The sequence below is a fragment of the Trachurus trachurus genome, assembly GCF_905171665.1.
Source record: "Trachurus trachurus genome assembly, chromosome: 10".
NCBI lineage: Eukaryota > Metazoa > Chordata > Actinopteri > Carangiformes > Carangidae > Trachurus > Trachurus trachurus.
The window spans coordinates 35,617,659-35,642,125 of record NC_139894.1 but is presented as its reverse complement, the minus strand read 5'-3'; the positions used below and the strand labels follow the sequence as shown (position 1 = coordinate 35,642,125).

Here is a 24,467-nt window from a genome sequence, read left to right as displayed (position 1 = left end):
CAGACCCACTATAGTTAGGAGGGAAGGTTATTTCACCCTGACTACCTTTTCCTCCTGGCATTTAAAAGAAGATCCATTCTCCAATAGCTGCACATAGACAATTTCACATTCAATGTTTGAGATATGACTGTCACCATTAGGGATGCAAACAATTAATCGACTATTGATTAATTGTCGATAAGAATTTAATCGATTCAATTAAATTACTTGCAATTAATCGTTCCTTTTCAATGGGAGTTTTACTGTGAAATGTAAACAAGCAAAGCCAACATAATGTAGCGGATCTCTGTGTAAATGTGTGCAGCGCACTGCAGCACACAAGGGAGAGAGGGAGAGGAGGTGAAAAGAGACAACACTGTTACCTGTTGTAGCTTTACGGGACTCAGGCTGTACCATCGCTAACACACAGACGACCAGTGAGTAACGAGTCAAAAAGCCGCCGACACGGAGCTGCCTGAGGAGTTGTAATGCAGCCTGAACGCAGCTCAAACCGACCCGGTGCCTCAGCAAGGCAACCAAGCTTTGATAAACACACCGGATCCTCGCTGGTTTACAGTATCCTTCCGTAGTTTAGCCGGTCGGTACCGGAGCTTAATTTAAAAAAAAAGAAAAGAAAAAAAAAGCGCTCGTTGCAGTGCCGCGGAGAACAGCGCGTGTGTCCACGCTGTGTTGGTTTATGTAACTTGAGGGGACAAATGAACCACATGTTTATTGTCATGCATTGCTGACCTGGGCATTGTTTCTCAATAAATTAGAAAACCCTTTCCTATCATTCCCCTTTTCCGTGCATGGTTGAAGGAGACTGGCTCGCATCCACACTCCCACTCCCTCCTGCGCCGAAATGTCACCTTAAGTCACATAAACCAGTACGGGTGTGTGGACACAACCACCTATATTGTTGTCAGCGCGACAGCGCCTCATCACCGCTGGTGTTAAAAGGCTCCGTTCTTTCTGCAGTCAGGTTAAAGCGCACATCCGCCGTGTTGGTAAACAAATAATCCCTCTGTATCAACGGAGGAAACCGTGCTTGAGCAGCTTGGGTTGGAGGTGGTATGAGTGCGGGCCGGCGGGGGACAGAGGAGGGGGCATTCGTGCTTCAGCACGGTACAACTGGCCCTAGTGTGAGTGCGTCCTTATCTGTGGCCGCTGCAGCGCCACACGGGCTTTGCCTTTCAGTAATCAAGCGCTGTTTTTGTCAATGTTAAAAACAATAACAGCAACAGCTGTCGGCAGCTGAGATCGCTGTGCCGTCACCATAGAAACGCAAGACGCATTACGGCTCATTCGCAAAATATCTTTCAATGGAAACACCCGCAAATGGCAATTGCACTTTTTCGAAGTTTCAGAAATATCGCTTTTATTTCGCGAAAATCTGTAATGGAAACGCAGCGGTGTCTCTCATCTCATCTCATTATGATAGGACTTCAACCTCAGAGCTCTCTGTCCCAAATAACGTGCTACTTAAACATTCTCATTGTGCTGTGCTCTTAAAATAAATTAACAAATACTAGTGTAAAGTCCATAAGGAATGTTGATCTTAAATTTTCCCCTTAAATTTAGGTTCTCAGGAAAATCGCCGCTTATCAATTAATCGATCATCGATCGATAAGGTCTATCAACTATCGATTAATGAATTACTCGATAATTTGCATCCCTAGTCACCATCCATCAAAACAGCCAGATACGGTGCTGCTCTCAGCTTCACTGCAAGGCTTTCTTTCATCGTGTCTGCAATCTGTCCTGTCATTTCTAATTCATTATTATTAATTATGATATCTGATACTGTTTTGTTGTTTTATATGTTTTATTTTTATATAGTGTCTTTAAGGATCTGTGAAGATGCTTACAAATGGAAATGGAGCAGCACTATGTTGAGAGCATGTGTTGTGAGGAGGACACAGCATGATGTGTTGAGGACAGCTCCACTTGACTGACTCTGTGTGTTTGCATATGTGTCCTTCCTCTCTGCTCCCAGCCGTTAAGAGGCCAGTGTTGATCAGTGTGTGTCCAGGCCTTTCACAGCCACTGACACCACAGCAGCACAATGATGATGTCTGGGACTCTACTGCTGGCCACCCTGGGGCTCCTTGTTCAGGGTGAGACTCTCTGCTGAAAACTTTGCTTCAGGATGGAACCAGCTTCACCACAATCATCTTCTGCTATGATGGAGAAACACTCCAACCAGCAGCATTCACCTTCTTCCATCTATTCTCCATCTTCAACAAATCATCCTCTTCTGTTTGGATCTTGATCTTTCTCCAAGATGGATTTGTCTCAATAACTCTTCTCCTCTTTTTCATGTTTTACAGGTTCCTCTGGCGAAAACACCCTGACTCAGACTCCTGGATCTCAGTCTGTTGTTCCAGGTCAGACTGTCTCTATCAGATGTAAAGCGAGTTCTGGTACAAGCTACCTCAGCTGGTACCTTCAGAAACCTGGAGTAGCTCCTAAACTCCTGATTTATCAAGTCACAAGCCGTCAGTCTGGAGTTTCAGATCGTTTTAGTGGAAGTAGATCTGGGTCTGACTACACTCTGAGCATCAGTAGAGTTCAGGCTGAAGACTCAGGAGTTTACTACTGTCAGCAGGGTAGCAGCTTCCCGTTCACACAGTGAAAAAGCATCGTACAAAAACCTCCCTCAGCTGCAGAGGAACTGATCTGACTCAACAGCTGCACTGAAACTACAACAACACAAGTTGAACTCAAACATAGTTAATAATGATCCACTCTGAACATTTGAAAATCACATATTTAACTAAACACTATTTACTGTTAATACACTGATTCAAATCAAGTTTGAACCAATCTGCTCAACATCAACAAAAAGCTCAGATGAAGTTTGATGACATGAACACTGAAAGAAAGAAGATTGATTTTCTTGTCAACATGGACTCATTTGTTGATGAAATTCATTCTGACATTTGATTGGCCTACAATTAAATATCATATAGAAATGAATATATTTAAAATGAGCTATAATTTGACTCTTAGACATTTGATTCATGCTGTGTTTTGTATTTCACACAACAAGGAATGTTTCATACACTTTTTGATTTTTTTCATTTTTTCTAATAGTTTCTGCATCTTTGTGGATCAGCTCATCAGCTCATCAACATGTGTCAATATTTAGGATTGAGAAAACTCTGCAGCAACAATAGAGGAGACACATGAAGGCATAGTATTGATCAGTATCAATCAAGTTGTGACTTTATACACACTACAGGACGAACTTACAGTATAGACCGAATCGCCTTGTTGTTTACAACGACTTCCGGGTAGAAAACCAGCAGGTAATTTGAATGATAACAGGAGAGTTTATCATGTTTTTCACGCCCTATAACCGTTTAGACAAATCTGAAATGATTGAAGAAACATTACTATTTATCTGTGTGTGTGTGTGTGTGTGTGTGTGTGTGTGTGTGTGTGTGTGTGTGTGTGTGTGTGTGTGTGTGTGTGTGTGTGTGTGTGTGTGTTTTGTGTTGCTGTGTGTGGTATTTATTCAGTTTGGAGGAATCTAGAAAGCATTGGTGGCTGCAGCTGACAGGGACAGCTAACGGCGGTAGCTAAGCTAACGTCAGTAGCTAAGCTAACACCAGGACGTCAGCTGTTAAAACCCTCCCGTTGTCGGACACGACATGAAACTACTCCAGTTAGCTCAGTCATGTTGTAACTAAGATATCCACTGGAAAAATATTTTTCATGGACCGTTTATTGAGTCACTGAGTTATTAAAGTTAAACAGGTAGCTAACCGTTAGCCCAGCTAATCTATGATAACCATGACTAATTACAAAAATGTGCACACAGAAATAGTAATGTTTGTCCAATCATTGGTTTTATAAACTTTACAAACATCAGATTAGTCTGAACAGCGATATAGTGACGTGAAAAATGAGATAAAGCGAAACTCTCGTCCGTCACTATTGTTCTCATTCTGGTTTTCTACCCGGCAGTAGTTGTAAACAACAAGGCAATTTGTTCATATTTGACATCATCTGAGACTTTCTCTGTCAACTCATCACACAGGAATAAGAAGTCGTCATGGAAACGTTGAATGAAAACACATGAAAACAAGTGATGTGATGATGATATTTTTATTGTGTGTAAAGACAGAAACAACATTGAAACAGTGAGAGAAGCTGCTAAATCTTGTTAGTGAAACATGTGAAATGAGAGAGAGAGAGCAGCAGAGGAAAAGCAGCAGCAGAGTCCCAGTGATCAGCTCAGGACTGGGAACACTGGTCTCTCCTCAGTGTCTCTGAGAGCCCAGTCTGGGAGCCCTGGGTGGCCTCACAGGTCACAGAGCCCAGCTTCCTCCACTGGTCTGCAGGGAGCCTCAGGGTGCTGCTCCAGCTGTAGAGGCCGTCCTTCCCCAGCACCCCGGGGCTCCTGCTCTCCTCCCAGCTGCTGCTGCTGCTGCTGCTGCTGCTGCCGTCCACCTTCCAGACCAGACTCCAGTCTGAGGGGAAGCCCTTGTTGGCCAGGCACATGAGCGTGGCCTTCCCCTGCTGCTGCAGCTCCTCACTGGAGGGGGGCAGCACCGTCAGGGTGGGGGCCACATCACCTAGGAGACACACACACCACATCAAGAAAGTTTTGGTTCAGTTTTTCACTTCCCTCTCTCAGCACAGTAACCATAGCAACCGACAGGCATCACTGCTGAACCATGGAAACAGACAGGTTTCAGTACTAAAGATAAAAAGGTCAAAGTTCCGGTGCGTGGCGCAGTGGTTAAAGTGGCCGCCCCATGTGGAGGCTACAGTCCTCAACGCAGGTGTCCCCGGTTCGAGTCCCGTGTTAGGCAGATATTTCCTGCATGTCATTCCCCCTCTCTCTGACTGTCTATCAACTAAAGGCAAAAAGCCAAAAAATATACTTAAAAAAAAAAAAAAAAAAAAGTCAAAGTTCCTCTCATGTCTTCATGTTTCATCTGGATTTTTACACTTCAAATATCTATGAACAAATGTCAGAAATGTCAGATTGAAATAGTTTTACAGCGTCTGAAATATTATTGATGTAAAACACTAAAGACTGAGATGGAATCTGTTGACTTTGTTGATTAAAGGACATTATGAGCCACAAACAAGTGAGCAGCACATTTCAACATCACACATCTCTGAATCCAAAAGAAGCAGCTTCATGTGTTCAACAGGAGAAATGAAGAATCAAACAGAGAGTTGAAAGTCATCTGGATCAGCCCAGTGGAAATTGACATCTCCTCCAAATGTTCACACACACAAATCACAAGCTGAAGTGATGAGACAATATTGAAGAGTTGATGAGAAACTTCCTTCCAACATCCAGTCTGGTTCCTCCAGCAAAAGTCCAGCACAGTGATACAAAGTGACTGAGTGCTGCTCCAAAAAGCTCTCAGTGTAGAGAGACACGGCTCGGACTCTGTCTGACTCAACTCCAACTACAAGTCCTCAACTTTCTGTCCTCCAAACATCTGATGACATGATTTCTATTCTGGACCAAACACTGACAATGTTCTCATTCATCATTTACGCTTTAAAGACTCAACTCTAGTTTCTGATGTGGCCACAACATTTCAGGGAAAAAGATCAAGTCAATGAAGACGTCAAATCACACATTTTAGTTTCTAGATCCAAATCAAAGTGTGACAGACTAAATATTCTTAGTCACATAATAAAATACATCAAAAATTCAACTTACTTCCAACATCCAGTCTGGTTCCTCCACCGAACGTGTACCACAGTGATACAAAGTGACTGAGCCGTCGTACAAAAACCTCTGACTGTAGAGACACGGCTCTCTGACTCTGACAACAACACACTCTACTTAGCACTTCCTCTTTTTAAAATCTTAATATCTGACAATAAATATTTTTCTAAATAATAATTGTGTTTAAATATTTATATTTTTCAATGAATTCCACATTAAAGTTAATCTTTCTAGCATCAAAAACAAACAGACAAAAGGAGGTTTTACAATCAATTTAATTGCAGATTTTAATTCAAATCCATATAAAGTGACATATGAAGAGCTCTTTTCCAAAACGCGATAAACGCCAAATTTAAAAAAAATGAGTTTGTCACGCCATTTTGCTGTGTACTGAGCCTATTACACTGCTCCATCAACGTATCACGTCAAATCGCTACATTTCCCTGTTTAAAAGGCACCGCAAGATGCAGTTTCCCTCCAAACCGCGATAAGCGCCAAATCTATTTTTAGCCAAAACGCGACATCTCCTCCCTCTCCTCAGAATTCTATGAGCAGCGCTCCATGCAGTCCAACATGGCGGTGCTCTGAACCCAGGTCTGTTTTCAGTCATTCATTCAGTAGTTTCTGGGTTCTGTGTTAATTACTGTATCTGTTTATGTGGTGGACACTGTGCCGTTAAGTATACCCCCACAGCCCCCGCATACCGTACGAGCCCCGCCCCCGCCTGTAACGCCGCGTGTCCTCCGAATCAACAATCGATTTTTTTTTTTTTTTTTTTACAGCAAAGACGTCGTTTTGTTTACAGCAACATGTGCTCACATCATGATAGCGTCTGTATTTTGACCATTAAAACTTTCATAGTCCATAGTTCTCTTTGTTTAACATGTAAAGAGACAGACATCATTACCGCCCCCCTCCCTCCCCCCGACGTGCGCGCACACACACACACACACACACACACACACACACACACACACACACACACACACACACACACACACACAGAGAGAGAGAGAGACACGCAGCACCTCAGTGATGTTCTCATGTCATGTTGGTTGGTTTTTCAAGACAGAAACCATCAATTTTTGTTTTTTTAAATGTGGATTTATAGCGTTTTGAGAAAAAATAAAATAAACTTTGAGTTTTTAATCAACAATATTGTTGTTTGATTTAATAATCATTGTTCAACATGTCCAGACTGAGCCAACAATCATTTTAACAGGATAAATTGAATATTAACAAAATGGGTGGGTCTAGGTAAAAAATGTCATTTTCTGGAAAACTATTAAAATGGATTTATAGCGTTTTGGAAAAGAACTCTTCATATTTCCAATCAATACACTGATCAGCTGATTGATCCATTGATAATCATGATGATGAGACTGATCCCAGTCCCTGTTGGAGTCAGTCAGAGCATTTCCATAGAGAGCCACTTTGCATCAGCAGCACCATGCTCCAGTGCTCTGGGAGAGTTTATAGTCCTGAGAGTTGAAGACTGGATGACTGACAGCTGTCCTTCATGACAACACAAGACACAGAAATCCTCCTCATCAAAAACATGACTTTGGTCTCCGTCCTCATCTGGACTCTCCTCTGCTTCACTCAGGGTGAGGACAATCATTTTTCTGTCATGTGAAAATCATTTGGAGTGAAGCTGAGTTTCACCTCAACATCTCATGTCCAGTGTTTCTTCTCTCTCCTCAGGGTCTGTTGGACAAAATGTTGTTGTTACTCAGCCAGCAGCCAAGTCAGTGCAGCTTGGACAGACTGTCTCCATTGACTGTAAGGCCAGTCCCACAGTAGCTGAATACTCTAGTCCACGATACTACCTGTCCTGGTACCAGCAGAAAACTGGAGAAACTCCTAAACTTCTGATCTACTACACATTAGAGAGATTTTCAGGAATCTCCTCCAGATTCAGTGGAAGTGGAGCAGGGAATGGAGTTGACTTCACTCTGAGCATCAGTGGAGTCCAGGCTGAAGATGCAGCAGTTTACTACTGTCAGAGTCTTCATGTTATCAACAGTCAGTATGTGTTCACACAGTGAAAAAGCGTCGTACAAAAACCTCCCTCAGTCAAAGTGAACAGAAACTGAACTGACTGCTGCAGCTGGAAGATACTGCAGAGACTGATACAGTTCACTGAGGACACACACACACACACACACACACACACACACACACACACACACACACACACACACACACACACACACACACACACACACACACACACACAGCAGTTTCTCTTCCTCCATTAGCCACTCAACACCAGACCTTCTCTAAAGACTCTTAGTCTTTCATTAGACTAGAATCATTCAAATCAATGAACCAATTGTTCTTTATCATTGTGATGAACATTGTTTTTACATCACAGTCCAAACTTCCCTCCAACTTTCTTTTCCTGCTCAGGTGAGCAGCCATTTTATCCTGAGCCAGAAGAAAGTTGAGGAGTTGACCTTTGACCTTTAGTTTCTTTCTGTAGCTGCAGCCCAAGATGAACATGTGTTGAGTAATAACCTCTCCATACATTTGTTTTTTTTTGTCATTTAAATTTTTATTGAACTTTTAAGAAACATACAAATAAGTACAGGTTCAAGATACACATGTTTTCTTTTGTGTGTTTTGGTGCTGACATCCTCTCACATACAAAAAGGAGAGATTATGAAATCCAAACAAATATGACACATAAGGAATCCACATGAGAAGAAACCGAGTCCATCAAATAAATGATTCAAGGTGCTGCATTTAGTCTTTTGTCTGCTTTGTGTAACTCCAAAAAAGTTATGTGCTACATTTGTTAAGCAAAACATACCATATAGGTTACTGGAAAGGGAAGCAGACCAGGAATATGTAGTGGTGGAACTATGGGAAAGAGAAGAGAGGTGGTTATTATCAACTACTATAATCCATGCAAAAGGTTAGATTTGGACAGCCTAAACATACAGGGTCAACTCAAGACAGAAATAAAGTCAGAGTTTTCAACTGGATAAAGGATTTTCTATTCCAGAGTGTTCATACCAGTATACAGTAGGAAACAGTACACCTGAAGGGAGTGTGATAAGTCTGCTACTCTTTATCATCATGATTAATGATGTATTTTCAAAAGTCCCAGCAGGTATGGGCAGATCACTTTTTGCTGATGATGGGGCATTATGGAAGAGAGGAAGGAACATGGAGCATGCAATCAGGAAAGTTCAAGGGGCAACTGATGAGGGAGTGGAGAGGGGATATGATTGGGGGTGCAGGTTTTCAGTGGACAAAATACTGTCAGTATTTTTCACTTTTCACTTTGACTGGTAGGGAATGGGGGGCAAGCTGTTCTGCGCTGAAGAGGCTCTATGTTGCTTTGATAAGGTCTGTGGTGGATTATGGCAGTAGAGCATATGGGTCAGCAGCTAAATCTCTTTTAAGGAAGTTGGATGTGGTTCAGGCTCAGGCTTTGAGAGTGTGTAGTGGAGCTATAAAGTCATCAACAGTATCTGTCCTTCAGGTAGAACTGAGAGAAATGCCTCTGGATTTAAGAAGGGGCACAACAATTCTCATCCTACAAGAAGAGTGCTACAGTTGTTGGGAGAGTGGGAGGAGCCAGAGGAATAATTCTGCTCTAAGAGGGAATGATGTTGCGAAATAATTTGGAGTTTATGGTCTGAAGGTAAGCCCAATAGTTTTTTTCAGTGGTGGCACCATGGATGCTTGTGTGGACTGACATTGACTGGTATTTGTTGGAGGTTAAAAGGAAGGAAAGGGTACAGTTGATTTGGTAAGTGCTTTTAGGTATTGTGTAATGGTTGAATATGGTGATTGTAAGATGTTTAGAGACATTGTAAAACAGACAGAGATAGAAGTGACAGGGTTTGGGGTGTCAGTGCCTAAGAAAGTCATTGGGATACTCCAGGACAGAAGGTGGCGGTAATGCACCAAAAAGCTACCGCCGTAAAATAGAAAGAAGAAGAAAGAGAGACGCCAGCAAGCCAGCAGTCAACCACGCACTACATTTGCTGGGTCATTCTACGAAACCGGTGCCATTTCAACCCTCAAATTTTCAAAGATTTCATGGCGAGATTTTTTTTTTTTTTTAAGCCATAACATGAAATATATGTTAATCCTCCCAAAAAAGATATTTTCCCACCTCAGGCATAAAATCCTTATTAATATTATCATTTTTTTCAAGACGTGGGAGATATTCATTTACCACCCCGTCACGGACAATGTGTACACCATTTGAGTAAAAATGCATGAAATAAATTATAAAAGAAATATGTTTTCTAAACAGTTAAATGTCCTTAATCAGGAATCCATCTATGTAAAGTATGTTATTTAATCAGATTTTTTCATTTTTAGATGTTTGATATTGAATTCTGAATTTAACATGTCATCGATCACATTGTTTGTACAAAAAGTACTACTTCACTTGATTTAAAAAAAAAAAAGTTACATTAATTTCATTTGTCCACAAAATAAGAACATTAATAAACATTAATTTATGGAGAATTTCACTCCCTTCCCATAATTTTTTTGACAAAATGACTATGTGACGGGGTGGTAAGTGATGTGACGGGGTGGTGTACTGTGACGGGGTGGTAAAAACCTATATGATCTGTGGTATTTTAGCCTTCATGTTACATGAGAAACTTTTGTTGATTCTAGATATCACTTGGAAACACTTTTAAACACTTAAAATACTTGAACACATTGAAAACTGCACCTTGCTTCAATGACTTGAAAATCTGGATACTTGCACATTCATTAATTGGATATACAGTACTATGCCAGTACTATGCCTACCACCCATTACCACCCCGTCACATACCACCCGCGTCACACTAAAACGTGACGGGGTGGTATGTGACAGGGTGGTAAATTTCATGCCAAAATGATTGCAGTTCTCCATATGGTCAAGTTCCAAGAACAAAAATACATGCATTCAATTTGAAATATCATTTTCTTTCTAATATTATTGAAAAAAACTGAATAAAAAACGGTTTTCCCTGTCTAATTTGCGTGACGGGGTGGTAGGGTCATGCTTGACCAACCCCATCTAACATGAAAAAACAACAAATAAACAATATAAAAGAATAGCAGAATTTGCTGGTTTTTAGTCCTGGCTGCTCCAAAGACCCAAATGATGTCACTTCCTTTTTGTGATGTAATTTAAAACAAAAGTACAGTATGGTAAGGTCCAAAACAAGTTAGTGTGACGGGGTGGTAGGTCAAACTGAGGGACGCACACAAATCATAACATTTTAACAAAAAATAATGTTATTATTTTGAATAAATATATGTCATGTAAACAGGGATACACATATAATCCTGAAGATAATAAAGTTTTGAGGAAAAATTCAATATTTTTGGGTGAAATTTTACATGCAAATGTCATGTTGGACAATACGGACACATGAAAATGACCATGTACAAATGAAAAATGATTATAAATAGTATGTTTATGTTTAAAGAATAGTATTTTCTGATATATCATGTTAATGATAACACTTGATTTAATAGCTGTAAGCTTTGAAAACACAATTAGACCATTTTTTTTTTGCTTTGTGCATCTCATCAAACATTGCGGACACAAATGGCACCCGTTTCGTAGAATGACCCTGCTACTCACACATTCGGTACACAAGAGCAGAGATACGGAGATGGAGGACTGGAGCTGAAAGTTGGAACTCTTTGATGCAACAGTGAGTGACTGTAGGAGGAAGCAGGACAAACGCTCATGTTCCAACTGAAACGAGTCGGTGAGTGTGAGACATTCATGCTGAATGCTAATGCTAGCATGACGCCGCTAACGCTGCTAGCATTGCTACCATGGTGCTGAATTGTGCTCTCAATTATTGATTGTTTATTTGTTTATTTGATGGTGGGCAAATATAATTTATGATTTAATTCTCACTTTAATTTGTGAAGGTCAAGCCACCTGTCGGGTGGATGTGTTTAATAAAAAAGCAGCTGCACACATCTGTGTTCAGGAGAGAAGCAGCAAAACGTCTTTCTTGTCCTTTTTCCCTTTTCCTCCAAGTTCGGTGCTATCTCTCCGGTTCGCAAGGATTAGCCGCTGTAACCTGCTGCTCTGCCAACACTCCACCACCTCGCTCACCTTAGCCGTAGCATCTAGAAACATAACAATGCCCCCAGAGAGGCTGAGTCAGCATACATGCCATACACTCCAACAAACTCTCACCCACACACACACACATCAAACTACACTATGTTAATAATCAACGAAAGACAACAAAAAACACATAAACCCAAAAGCCGGGGCTTTTGTTGTATTACTAATGAATTATCTGCATACACAGTATGCAGTTATGCGTTATGATCCTCTGCTCCAGTTAGTGAAAATGTTACTATCAAGAATGTATTAAGTGTAAAAAATAAATCATATGCACAGGAAATAAAAAATAAACTAGAGAGGACAGGGATGGAGCCTTGTGGGACTCCAGGAGTATTGTTGACAGTAGCACGTGAATGTTTAGAAAATTTGAAGAAAATCATCAGACACTGATGAGCTGATGACTGTTGAACACTGTGAGACAAGAGGAACATGTGCTGTTTATATATTACTATACATGTGTCGACAGTATCAGTGGCTGCACTTTAAAATCCTCATATGACACAACATCTAAAGCTCTGATCAGTCTCCATGAGGATGGTTGAATGAGTGAGTTGCTCCAGCAGTGAGGAGGACACAGCATGATGTGTTGAGGACAGCTCCAGTTGACTGACTCTGTGTGTTTGCATATGTGTCCTTCCTCTCTGCTCCCAGCCGTTAAGAGGCCAGTGTTGATCAGTGTGTGTCCAGGCCTTTCACAGCCACTGACACCACAGCAGCACAATGATGATGTCTGGGACTCTACTGCTGGCCACCCTGGGGCTCCTTGTTCAGGGTGAGACTCTCTGCTGAAAACTTTGCTTCAGGATGGAACCAGCTTCACCACAATCATCTTCTGCTATGATGGAGAAACACTCCAACCAGCAGCATTCACCTTCTTCCATCTATTCTCCATCTTCAACAAATCATCCTCTTCTGTTTGGATCTTGATCTTTCTCCAAGATGGATTTGTCTCAATAACTCTTCTCCTCTTTTTCATGCTTTACAGGTTCATCAGGAGAAATAATCTTGACTCAGACTCCTGGATCTCAGTCTGTTGTTCCAGGTCAGACTGTCTCTATCAGATGTCAAACCAGTTCAAGTGTTAGTAGCTACCTCAGCTGGTACCTTCAGAAACCTGGAGAAGCTCCTAAACTCCTGATTTATTATGCAACAAGCCGTCAGTCTGGAGTTTCAGATCGTTTTAGTGGAAGTGGATCTGGGTCTGACTACACTCTGAGCATCAGTAGAGTTCGGGCTGAAGACTCAGGAGTTTACTACTGTCAGCAGGGTAGCACCACGCCGTTCACACAGTGAAAAAGCGTCGTACAAAAACCTCCCTCAGCTGCAGAGGAACTGATCTGACTCAACAGCTGCACTGAAACTACAACAACACAAGTTGAACTCAAACATAGTTAATAATGATCCACTCTGAACATTTGAAAATCACATATTTAACTAAACACTATTTACTGTTAATACACTGATTCAAATCAAGTTTGAACCAATCTGCTCAACATCAACAAAAAGCTCAGATGAAGTTTGATGACATGAACACTGAAAGAAAGAAGATTGATTTTCCTGTCAACATGGACTCATTTGTTGATGAAATTCATTCTGACATTTGATTGGCCTACAATGAAATATCATATAGAAATGAATATATTTACATATAAAATGAGCTATTATTTGACTCTTAGACATTTGAGTCATGCTGTGTTTTGTATTTCACACGAGGAATGTTTCATACACTTTTTGATTTCTTTCATTTGTTCTAATAGTTTCTGCATCTTTGTGGATCAGCTCATCAGCTCATCAACATGTGTCAATATTTAGGATTGAGAAAACTCTGCAGCAACAATAGAGGAGACACATGAAGGCATAGTATTGATACTGATCAATCAATCAATAATGACAAGTTGTGAGTTTATACACACCACAGGACAAACTTACAGTATATATGGACATATATTTGACATCATCTCAGACTTTCTCTGTCAACTCATCACACAGGAATAAGAAGTCGTCATGGAAACGTTGAATGAAAACACACGAAAACAAGTGATGTGATGATGATATTTTTATTGTGTGTAAAGACAGAAACAACATTGAAACAGTGAGAGAAGCTGCTAAATCTTGTTAGTGAAACATGTGAAATGAGAGAGAGAGAGCAGCAGAGGAAAAGCAGCAGCAGAGTCCCAGTGATCAGCTCAGGACTGGGAACACTGGTCTCTCCTCAGTGTCTCTGAGAGCCCAGTCTGGGAGCCCTGGGTGGCCTCACAGGTCACAGAGCCCAGCTTCCTCCACTGGTCTGCAGGGAGCCTCAGGGTGCTGCTCCAGCTGTAGAGGCCGTCCTTCCCCAGCACCCCGGGGCTCCTGCTCTCCTCCCAGCTGCTGCTGCTGCTGCTGCTGCTGCTGCCGTCCACCTTCCAGACCAGACTCCAGTCTGAGGGGAAGCCCTTGTTGGCCAGGCACATGAGCGTGGCCTTCCCCTGCTGCTGCAGCTCCTCACTGGAGGGGGGCAGCACCGTCAGGGTGGGACGGGTATCACCTAGGAGACACAGACCACAACCTGTCAATCCAACAGCAGCAACTTGGACACCTTTACTGTGAGAGAGCTGCTTTTGTCCTTGAAGGAGTTTCTGTCAGATGTTTTTCTGCTCCACCAGTCACTCACTCACACATTGTTTCACTTCCCTTCAAGAAGCCTGTCATGCACATCAGCACAGAGACAATCATCATACAGTTTGACCTGAAACATATCAAACTAGACTAGAAATACATCAATCTTATTTAGGAAACAATCAGACATTTTCTGTCAGTTTGATTTTCAGGTGCAAACATTTGTCAAATCATTTGACAACGATCAAATGTTCCTCGAGTGGAAAATACTCCTCATTGAACAAACTCTTAAAATGAGTTAAATGAACAATGGAAACTGTGAATCACACGTTTCAAAAGGATCTCAAAACTAATACTACTACTAAACAATATATTAAATATACAATATATTAAAAAAACAAATGATGTTTGACCATTTCTACAGTTCAACTTCAATTCAATCATGGCAGGCATACAACAAGAAAACTTGAGAAAAGAGATTTACATTTAACTCCATGATTAAGAAGGAGAAATAAAAACACAAATATGAAAAATATACTTAATAAAATAAAAGATTGTATTTGCTAAAAAATAAAAAAAAATAATAATAATAACCTTTTTAGTATTTTTGCAGAAACTTACTTCCAACATCCAGTCTGGTTCCTCCACCAAAAGTCCACCACAGTGATACAAAGTCATTGAGCCGTCGTACAAAAACCTCTGACTGTAGAGACACGGCTCTCTGACTCTGTCACACTGAACTACTCTTATCTACAAGATTTTATCATCAAACTTTAACATCAATGTTTTGTATCTGTTTCTTTATCGTTTATCCTCTTTATGTTGCAAAATTTGAAGTCATCAGATGTTTTTTAAAAGGAATGAATATTTTTGGATCCTGAAACTGAAATTTTTTCACTTTTCAAAAAATCACGAAAGTATGTACTTTTCTTAGCTATTTTAGGATTGAACAAATTAAATTAAATTAAATTTCAAAAAACTATGAAATATTGACTTACTTCCAACATCCAGTCTGGTTCCTCCACCGAACGTGTACCACAGTGATACAAAGTCATTGAGCCGTCGTACAAAAACCTCTGACTGTAGAGACACGGCTCTCTGACTCTGAAACAAACAAACTCACCATAATTAGTCTGTTTGTAACATTTTGGCAGCTGATGTGAGAAATGACAACAACACAGTAGAAAAAGGACAACATGTATTGTCAATTTTTAATATTTGTTCATTTTAAGAAAAATCAACATTTTCAAAAATGTTTGATGACATGAGAAAAATATAATCGGAATTAAAGAAGCTCAAGCAGGTAAAACCTAAAGAGCATTTCAAAAAACACTTCCTGATCAATATACTCATCAACTGATTGATTGATTGATAATCATGATGATGAGACTGATCCCAGTCCCTGTTGGAGTCAGTCAGAGCATTTCCATAGAGAGCCACTTTGCATCAGCAGCACCATGCTCCAGTGCTCTGGGAGAGTTTATAGTCCTGAGAGTTGAAGACTGGATGACTGACAGCTGTCCTTCATGACAACACAAGACACAGAAATCCTCCTCATCAAAAACATGACTTTGGTCTCCGTCCTCATCTGGACTCTCCTCTGCTTCACTCAGGGTGAGGACAATCATTTTTCTGTCATGTGAAAATCATTTGGAGTGAAGCTGAGTTTCACCTCAACATCTCATGTCCAGTGTTTCTTCTCTCTCCTCAGGGTCTGTTGGACAAAATGTTGTTGTGACTCAGACAGCAGCCAAGTCAGTGCAGCTTGGACAAACTGTCTCCATTGACTGTAAGGCCAGTCCACAAGTAGCTTGGTCTGGTTCACGATACTACCTGGCCTGGTACCAGCAGAAAACTGGAGAAACTCCTAAACTTCTGATCTACGTAACATCAGACAGAGTTTCAGGAATCTCCTCCAGATTCAGTGGAAGTGGAGCAGGGAATGGAGTTGACTTCACTCTGAGCATCAGTGGAGTCCAGGCTGAAGATGCAGCAGTTTACTACTGTCAGAGTTATCACTATATCAACAGTCAGCGTGTGTTTACACAGTGAAAAAGTGTCGTACAAAAACCTCCCTCAGTCAAAGTGAACAGAAACTGAACTGACTGCTGCAGCTGGAAGATACTGCAGAGACTGATACAGTTCACTGAGGACACACACACACACACACACACACACACACACACACACACACACACACACACACACACACACACACACACACACACACACACACACACACACACACACACACACACACACACACACACACACACACACACACACAGCAGTTTCTCTTCCTCCATTAGCCACTCAACACCAGACCTTCTCTAAAGACACTAAGTCTTTCATTAGACTAGAATCATTCAAACCAATGAACCAATTGTTCTTTATCATTGTGATGAACATTGTTTTTACATCACAGTCCAAACTTCCCTCCAACTTTCTTCTCCTGCTCAGATGAGCAGCCATTTTATCCTGAGCCAGAAGAAAGTTGAGGAGTTGACCTTTGACCTTTAGTTTCTTTCTGTAGCTGCAGCCCAAGGTGAACATGTGTTGAGTAAAAACCTCTCCATACATAGAAAACAGCCTGTGTAAAAACACAAGCAGAGGCTGCAGCCTGCTGCAGTCCAGGAGACAATGGTAGAGTCTGTCTGAGGGGACAGAATGGACACCTTCCATCAACACTGGGCTTTCAAACACACACTAAAACATTGACAGCAAGCGGCCCATGTTAGACTCTCCACTGTAGCCTCCAAGCCTTTTAGTTCACACTGCTTTGTACCGTGCTCTCCATGAAGGCTCCACTCCTGGATGGAGAGCCAGGTGGAGCCTCCATGGTGAGTCAGCCCCACCTTTCAGCTTGTCTCTGTCCATCACTTTGACCAGGAGGTTGGACATGACTTTTCCTGCTGTGTTAGAGAGACGTATGGGTCCTGACACACCGTGCTCTAAAAACCAACCACAACAGTCTTTAAGATCCAGAGCCAGGCTCTCTACAGGAAAAGGATCTGTGTCACTGTACATGAACAGCTAGACCTAAATCTGTTTTGTTGTCTTGTTGTCAGGTGACATACATACATGCACGCATCTGAACCTTCAGATCGTGGATTAGAAGCTAATGATAACATTTGTTATTTTTTCGTTACATTGTTCAATCATGGCATTGTTTATTGTGTCTAGTCGTTTAATCTTTGACATATTTGATACTTCTTGGATTTTTTGTATCTTATGTTTCCTCTGTGTGTGTGATGGAAGGATGTGCGTCAGAGCCACTCCCCACCTCTAACGAATTTTCTCTCTTTATTATGGAATACTATAAATATTATATCGTCAATGTTTATTTATCTCTGTGATATATTCGATATGTTTATTATTTATTTTCGATAGTAGGTGTATAGTTTGTTGGAAAATATCTCTTTGATTGGGAGTTGGTGCGTCACTCAGCCACTCCTTAAGATGGCTCTCAGCCACTATCGAATGTTTGCCTGATGAAGGTCATGTAGACCGAAACGTTGCAGCAATAAATATTCGATGAAGCAAGTTATTCAGTGTGCAGGACTCCACTTTCTTTTCATAAACTCTGACCCTACCAACAGCACAGTGACATGAATTTATTGGTAGAAAAATGAAGCACAACTATGTATCAGAGTGGACTCATTCAGCAACATGAACATATCTAGTTGTATCATCTGCATAGAGGAACCCTAACCCTGCTGTACCATTGACCTACACAGTCCAAACTATCAACAGCTGTGTTGATCCACTGACTGTCTCAGTTACAGCTTCTGATGCTCTGAGAACCAGCTCAACTGGCTGCTGTGCTCTCCAATAGGCTGAGTAGAGAAGCTGTGGGATGTTCAAGACTCAACGTTCAACAACACAAATGTTGTTGCTTTGTGATCAGCTCCAAAGATCCAACAGAGACTTTGTGACAGTTGTGTTTGAAATGGAGCAGCACTATGTTGAGAGCATGTGTTGTGAGGAGGACACAGCATGATGTGTTGAGGACAGCTCCAGTTGACTGACTCTGTGTGTTTGCATATGTGTCCTTCCTCTCTGCTCCCAGCCGTTAAGAGGCCAGTGTTGATCAGTGTGTGTCCAGGCCTTTCACAGCCACTGACACCACAGCAGCACAATGATGATGTCTGGGACTCTACTGCTGGCCACCCTGGGGCTCCTTGTTCAGGGTGAGACTCTCTGCTGAAAACTTTGCTTCAGGATGGAACCAGCTTCACCACAATCATCTTCTGCTATGATGGAGAAACACTCCAACCAGCAGCATTCACCTTCTTCCATCTATTCTCCATCTTCAACAAATCATCCTCTTCTGTTTGGATCTTGATCTTTCTCCAAGATGGATTTGTCTCAATAACTCTTCTCCTCTTTTTCATGCTTTGCAGGTTCATCAGGAGAAGTCATCCTGACTCAGACTCCTGGATCTCAGTCTGTTGTTCCAGGTCAGACTGTCTCTATCAGATGTCAAACCAGTTCAAGTGTTAGTAATCACCTCCACTGGTACCTTCAGAAACCTGGAGAAGCTCCTAAACTCCTGATTAATTATGCTACAAGCAGTCAGTCTGGAGATTGTTTTAGTGGAAGTGGATATGGGTCTGACTTCAATCTGAGCATCAGTAGAGTTCAAGCTGAAGACTCAGGAGTTTACTACTGCCAGCAGGGTTACAGCAGGCCGTTCACACAGTGAAAAAGTGTTGTACAAAAACCTCCCTCAGCTGCAGAGGAACTGATCTGACTCAACAGCTGCACTGAAACTACAACAACACAAGTTGAACTCAAACAAAGTTAATAATGATCCACTCTGAACATTTGAAAATCACAATTTAACTAAACACTATTTACTGTTAATACACTGATTCAAATCAAGTTTGAACCAATCTGCTCAACATCAACAAAAAGCTCAGATGAAGTTTGATGACATGAACACTGAAAGAAAGAAGATTGATTTTCCTGTCAACATGGACTCATTTGTTGATGAAATTCATTCTGACATTTGATTGGCCTACAATTAAATATCATATAGAAATGAATATATTTGCATATAAAATGAGCTATTGTTTGACTCTTAGACATTTGAGTCATGCTGTGTTTTGTATTTCACACAACAAGGAATGTTTCATACACTTTTTGATTTCTTTCATTTTTTCTGCATCTTTGTGGATCAGCTCATCAACATGTGTCAATATTTAGGATTGAGAAAACTCTGCAGCAACAATAGAGGAGACACATGAAGGCATAGTATTGATACTGATCCATCAATCAATAATGACAAGTTGTGAGTTTATACACACTACAGGACAAACTTACAGTATATATGGACATATATTTGACATCATCTCAGACTTTCTCTGTCAACTCATCACACAGGAATAATAAGTCGTCATGGAAACATTGAATGAAAACACATGAAAACAAGTGATGTGATGATGAGATTTTTATTGTGTGTAAAGACAGAAACAACATTGAAACAGTGAGAGAAGCTGCTAAATCTTGTTAGTGAAACATGTGAAATGAGAGAGAGAGAGCAGCAGAGGAAAAGCAGCAGCAGAGTCCCAGTGATCAGCTCAGGACTGGGAACACTGGTCTCTCCTCAGTGTCTCTGAGAGCCCAGTCTGGGAGCCCTGGGTGGCCTCACAGGTCACAGAGCCCAGCTTCCTCCACTGGTCTGCAGGGAGCCTCAGGGTGCTGCTCCAGCTGTAGAGGCCGTCCTTCCCCAACACCCCGGGGCTCCTGCTTTCCTCCCAGCTGCTGCTGCTGCTGCTGCTGCTGCTGCCGTCCACCTTCCAGACCAGACTCCAGTCTGAGGGGAAGCCCTTGTTGGCCAGGCACATGAGCGTGGCCTTCCCCTGCTGCTGCAGCTCCTCACTGGAGGGGGGCAGCACCGTCAGGGTGGGGGCCACTCCACCCACTGGAGGAGGAGACACACACAGACCACATCATGAAAGTTGACAGCAGTTTTTCACTTCCCTCCTTCAGCACAGTAACTATAGCAACGGACAGGCATCACTGCTGAACCATGGCAACAGACAGGTTTCAGTACTAAAGATAAAAAGGTCAAAGTTCCTCTCATGTCTTCATGTTTCATCTGGATTTTTACACTTCAAATATCTATGAACAAATGTCAGAAATGTCAGATTGAAATTGTTTTACAGCGTCTGAAATATTATTGATGTAAAACACTAAAGACTGATGTGACCAGGGCAGCTCTATACCCCTGACAATGCGACAACGCCACTCTGGGAATTTCACCCAGAGAATACTACACAGGTTCTTTGGTTTAAAGTAAGAAGGAGCAGAGAGGTGAGTTTCTAGTTTTGCAAAAATATTCAAGTTTTATTTAGACAAAATTCCCATTTGTAACGTGCCAACTTGGCTTAAAAATCTCACTAGGAAAATATACTCTCTACTAAAAGAGGGGTCGCTATACTGGAGCATTTACCAGTAAGAGGGGTGGTATCAGGGAGGCCAACAGGAGTGGGGGGGTGAGGGGAAGATGGGCCACCACCACCAGGTACCAGAATGGGGGAGTTACACACACACATACACTGCAAAACAAGAAGACACAGATTAGAACACAACAAAGTAGTAAACATGCAAATAAAACTCAGAGAGCGGGGAAACCCTCCACCTAGTGAGCCACCACCTGTAAGCCTATGACCAACCCGCCTGTACTGGCATTAAAGGACTCCAGAATAGGATATAAACTCAATGTTGGTTTACAAAAGAAAAGAAACAAACAAAACTTAGGTTTCAACCTAAGTGCTACAACAAATTATGAGGAAACACTTAATAAAACATGGTAACCACAAGTACACAAAATATATTTAACAAAAGGGCAAAAAACAGCAGTGCCTAGAGCTCAGCTACAGCACCAGGAGCCGACATCACTTCCTCGTTCCTGAGAACTTCACATGATACAGCCACACATACACACATCCACACATGATGAGTGCTGCACCAAACGGGGAAGGGAACACGGTGACCAGCAGCTTAAGTGCTCAGTCCTGCACCTTAACTAAACATTGCCATTCGTGGCAGTGCAGGATCAGGAGAGAGTGAGGAGAACCTACAGCTGGCTGTCTGCAGCTACATTTAAAGATGACCAGGAAGTGATCTAGCCTCAGCTGTTAGGAATCAGCACTGATTGGAGAGGCGTGGCCGTGGCCGAGCTGCCAGTGGAAGGAGGGGGAGTTCTCCCTATCACAATCTACCCCCCACTTCCTATCGGCGTCCCGCCGATAAACAAAAGGAAAAATAACACTAATAATAAAAAAATAAAATATTATAACACCCCCAAAACAACGAAGATAGGTCTCAGGGGGAAACTAGTTCCACCACCTATAATTAGTTGCAATCATATTACCAGACCCAGGCACCTGAGAAGTTGCAGCCTCTCTCCCTCTTCTCCATATTGTCACCGGGAGATTGTGAGGGTTTGAGTGTCTCCCTGCTGTCTCACACTGGCTTCGACGAAGGGGGCCTACGCTGGGTCCTTCCATAGGGTCCGTAGTGTCCACATTCACCAATGTGACAGCGCTCGGCTCTGCAGGTATAGGCGGTTGAGGAAGGGAAACAGAGGGATCAGGAGCAGTCGCTAATTGAGGAACAATGCACCACTCACCACTATGTTCCTCATCTTCTCCATTGGTGAGCGGTCCCACTGGCTCTCCAGGGTCTGGTTCACCAGTAAGAGGGGTGGTAAGTGGAGCCCGTCGCAGGAGGGTTCGGTGGACATGCTTGATCTTTCCTGCATAATCTAGGGGTGCAATAGAATACACTGCTCCGCCATCAGGGGGGGCCTTGACAATTCTGTATTTCATGGGACCCCACACATCCTGGATCTTCACTCTGCCTCGAGCGCTGTTGTCTTGCAAGTAGACCACTTCACCCTCTGTCAGGCTGCCACCAGCCACTTGTTGGTCATGTCGCTCTTTCCTAAGGCGAGCTGCTGCCTGGATCCGTTCCTTGGCACCATCAAAGACAGTCTGAAGGCGCATTTGATGTTCTCTCAACCAGTCATTGACTGTACCTCCAGTTGGTTCCTGAATCCTGCCAAGAAGAAAATCAACAGGAAGTTGGGGTTCTTGTCCAAATATTAAAAGGTACGGTGACTCACCAGTGGTTTGATGGGTGGTTGTGTTAAATGAGAAGGTGACATGCGGGAGATAGCTGGGCCAGTCTGGCTTCTTGGCAGGTGGAAGAGCCTGCAACAGGCCATGTAGAGTCCTATTGAACCTCTCGCATTGGCCGTTCCCCTGGGGGTGGTATGGGGTAGTGCGTGTCTTTTGTATGCCATAAAAACTGCAGAGTTGTTGGATTAACAGGCTCTCAAAGTTCCGGCCTTGATCCGAATGTATTCGGGCTGGTACTCCAAACCTGTAAAACCATTCTCGGACCAGTACCCCTGCCACAGTGGGGGCTCTCTGGTCACGGGTGGGTACAGCTTGGGTGAATTTGGAGAATACATCAGTCATGATGAGGACTTGTTCTCTTCCATCACGAGAACGTTCTAGCAGGGAAAAGTCAATGGCTAGGATCTGATTTGGTCGAGACGCCATCAAGTGGCCCATGGGTGTCCTCACAGCAGGATGTACAGGCTTGGCCAGGGTGCATCGTTCACATTTTTGACACCAGTCCTTGACATCCTTATACAGACCTGGCCAATAGCACCGCTGCCTCACCAGGTTTGTGGTTCTCTCCACTCCTTGATGGCCATGCCCCTGATGCAAATGCTGGAGGACCTCCTCTCGCAGGCAGGCCGGCAGCAGCAGCTGATATATTTCTTCTCCACCATCCGGACGGAGTATGCGACGATATAGGAGCCCCTCTTTCTCTACCACCCTGTTCCACTGACGCACCAGTTCCTGTACTGGTTTTGAGATGGCCTGCCGTTCCTTCTTGTCCGGAGGGCGTTTGCAACGCCAAAACTGGAGAAAGGTTCCCAACACTGGGTCTGCATGCTGGAGTGTGGCAAGGTAATCTGGAGCATAAGAGGGGAGGGCAGACACAGACATTTGGGTTACCTGCCGTGGTGGTTGAACCCGGCATCTCAGGGACTCCGGAAGGGCAGTTCCTGGGAGGGAGGTCCCCAGGTCTGCTGGTGTGTTGCCAGGGTGATGCTGCCTGGAAAGGGAGTCAGCATTAGCATTAGAGCGACCTGAGCGATACCGGATGGAGAAATCAAAAGTTGCAAGTTGAGCAGCCCAACGCTGTTCTGTTGCCCCCAACTTTGCAGTGTTCAAGTGGCTAAGTGGATTGTTATTGGTCCATACAACACATTTTTGGCCCAACAAATAGTCCCGAAATTTTTCAGTCATTGCCCATTTCAAGGCCAAAAACTCAAGCTTTATGGAACTGTAGTTGGGCATATTTCTCTCTGCTGGAGTCAGGGCTCTGCTGGCATATGCTATCGGCCTCACTTTACCATCCCGCTCCTGAGATAGCACCGCACCCAATCCACTGAGGCTGGCATCCACCTCTAGAATAAAAGGCAGAGAAAAGTCAGCATAAGCCAACACAGGGGTACTGATCAATCTGGATTTGAGGTCCTGGAAGCTCCCCTCACATTGCTCAGTCCAACGTTCCCCAATTGTCTTTTGTGATGCTTTTTTTGTGCGAGCGTCTGTCATGTCAGCCACCAGGCGATGGAGGGGAGTTGCAATCTTAGCAAACCCCTCCACAAAACGTCGATAATAGCTACAAAAGCCTAAAAATGACCTCAGCTCTGTCACATTTACTGGTCTGGTCCAATTTGCCACAGCTGATGTTTTTCCTGGGTCTGTGGCCACTCCATCTTTGGAAATCACATGACCAAGATAATTTACCTCTGTGCGGAAGAAGCAGCATTTCTCCAACTTAAATTTCAGTTTCTCCTGTTTCAAACGGGACAGCACTGCATCGAGACGTTTCAGGTGCTCATCTACTGTGGAGGAGAAGACAATCACGTCATCCAGGTACAGTAATAGTGTCTGAAAATGCTGGGCACCAAAGATCCGTTCCATTAGCCTTTGAAATGTACCTGGTGCATTACAGAGGCCAAAGGGCATG

The 24,467-nt window shown here is 42.7% G+C and overlaps 1 gene segment (V, D, J or C); it reads right to left on the bottom strand.

Annotated features, from left to right (window-relative positions):
- Positions 1-19,984: 19,984 nt before the first annotated feature.
- Positions 19,985-20,424, bottom strand: LOC310992295 (Ig kappa-b4 chain C region-like). The segment is given in 2 exons: positions 20,415-20,424; positions 19,985-20,328 (listed from the first exon to the last, which is right to left on the bottom strand).
- Between the last annotated feature and the right edge of the window lie 4,043 nt (positions 20,425-24,467).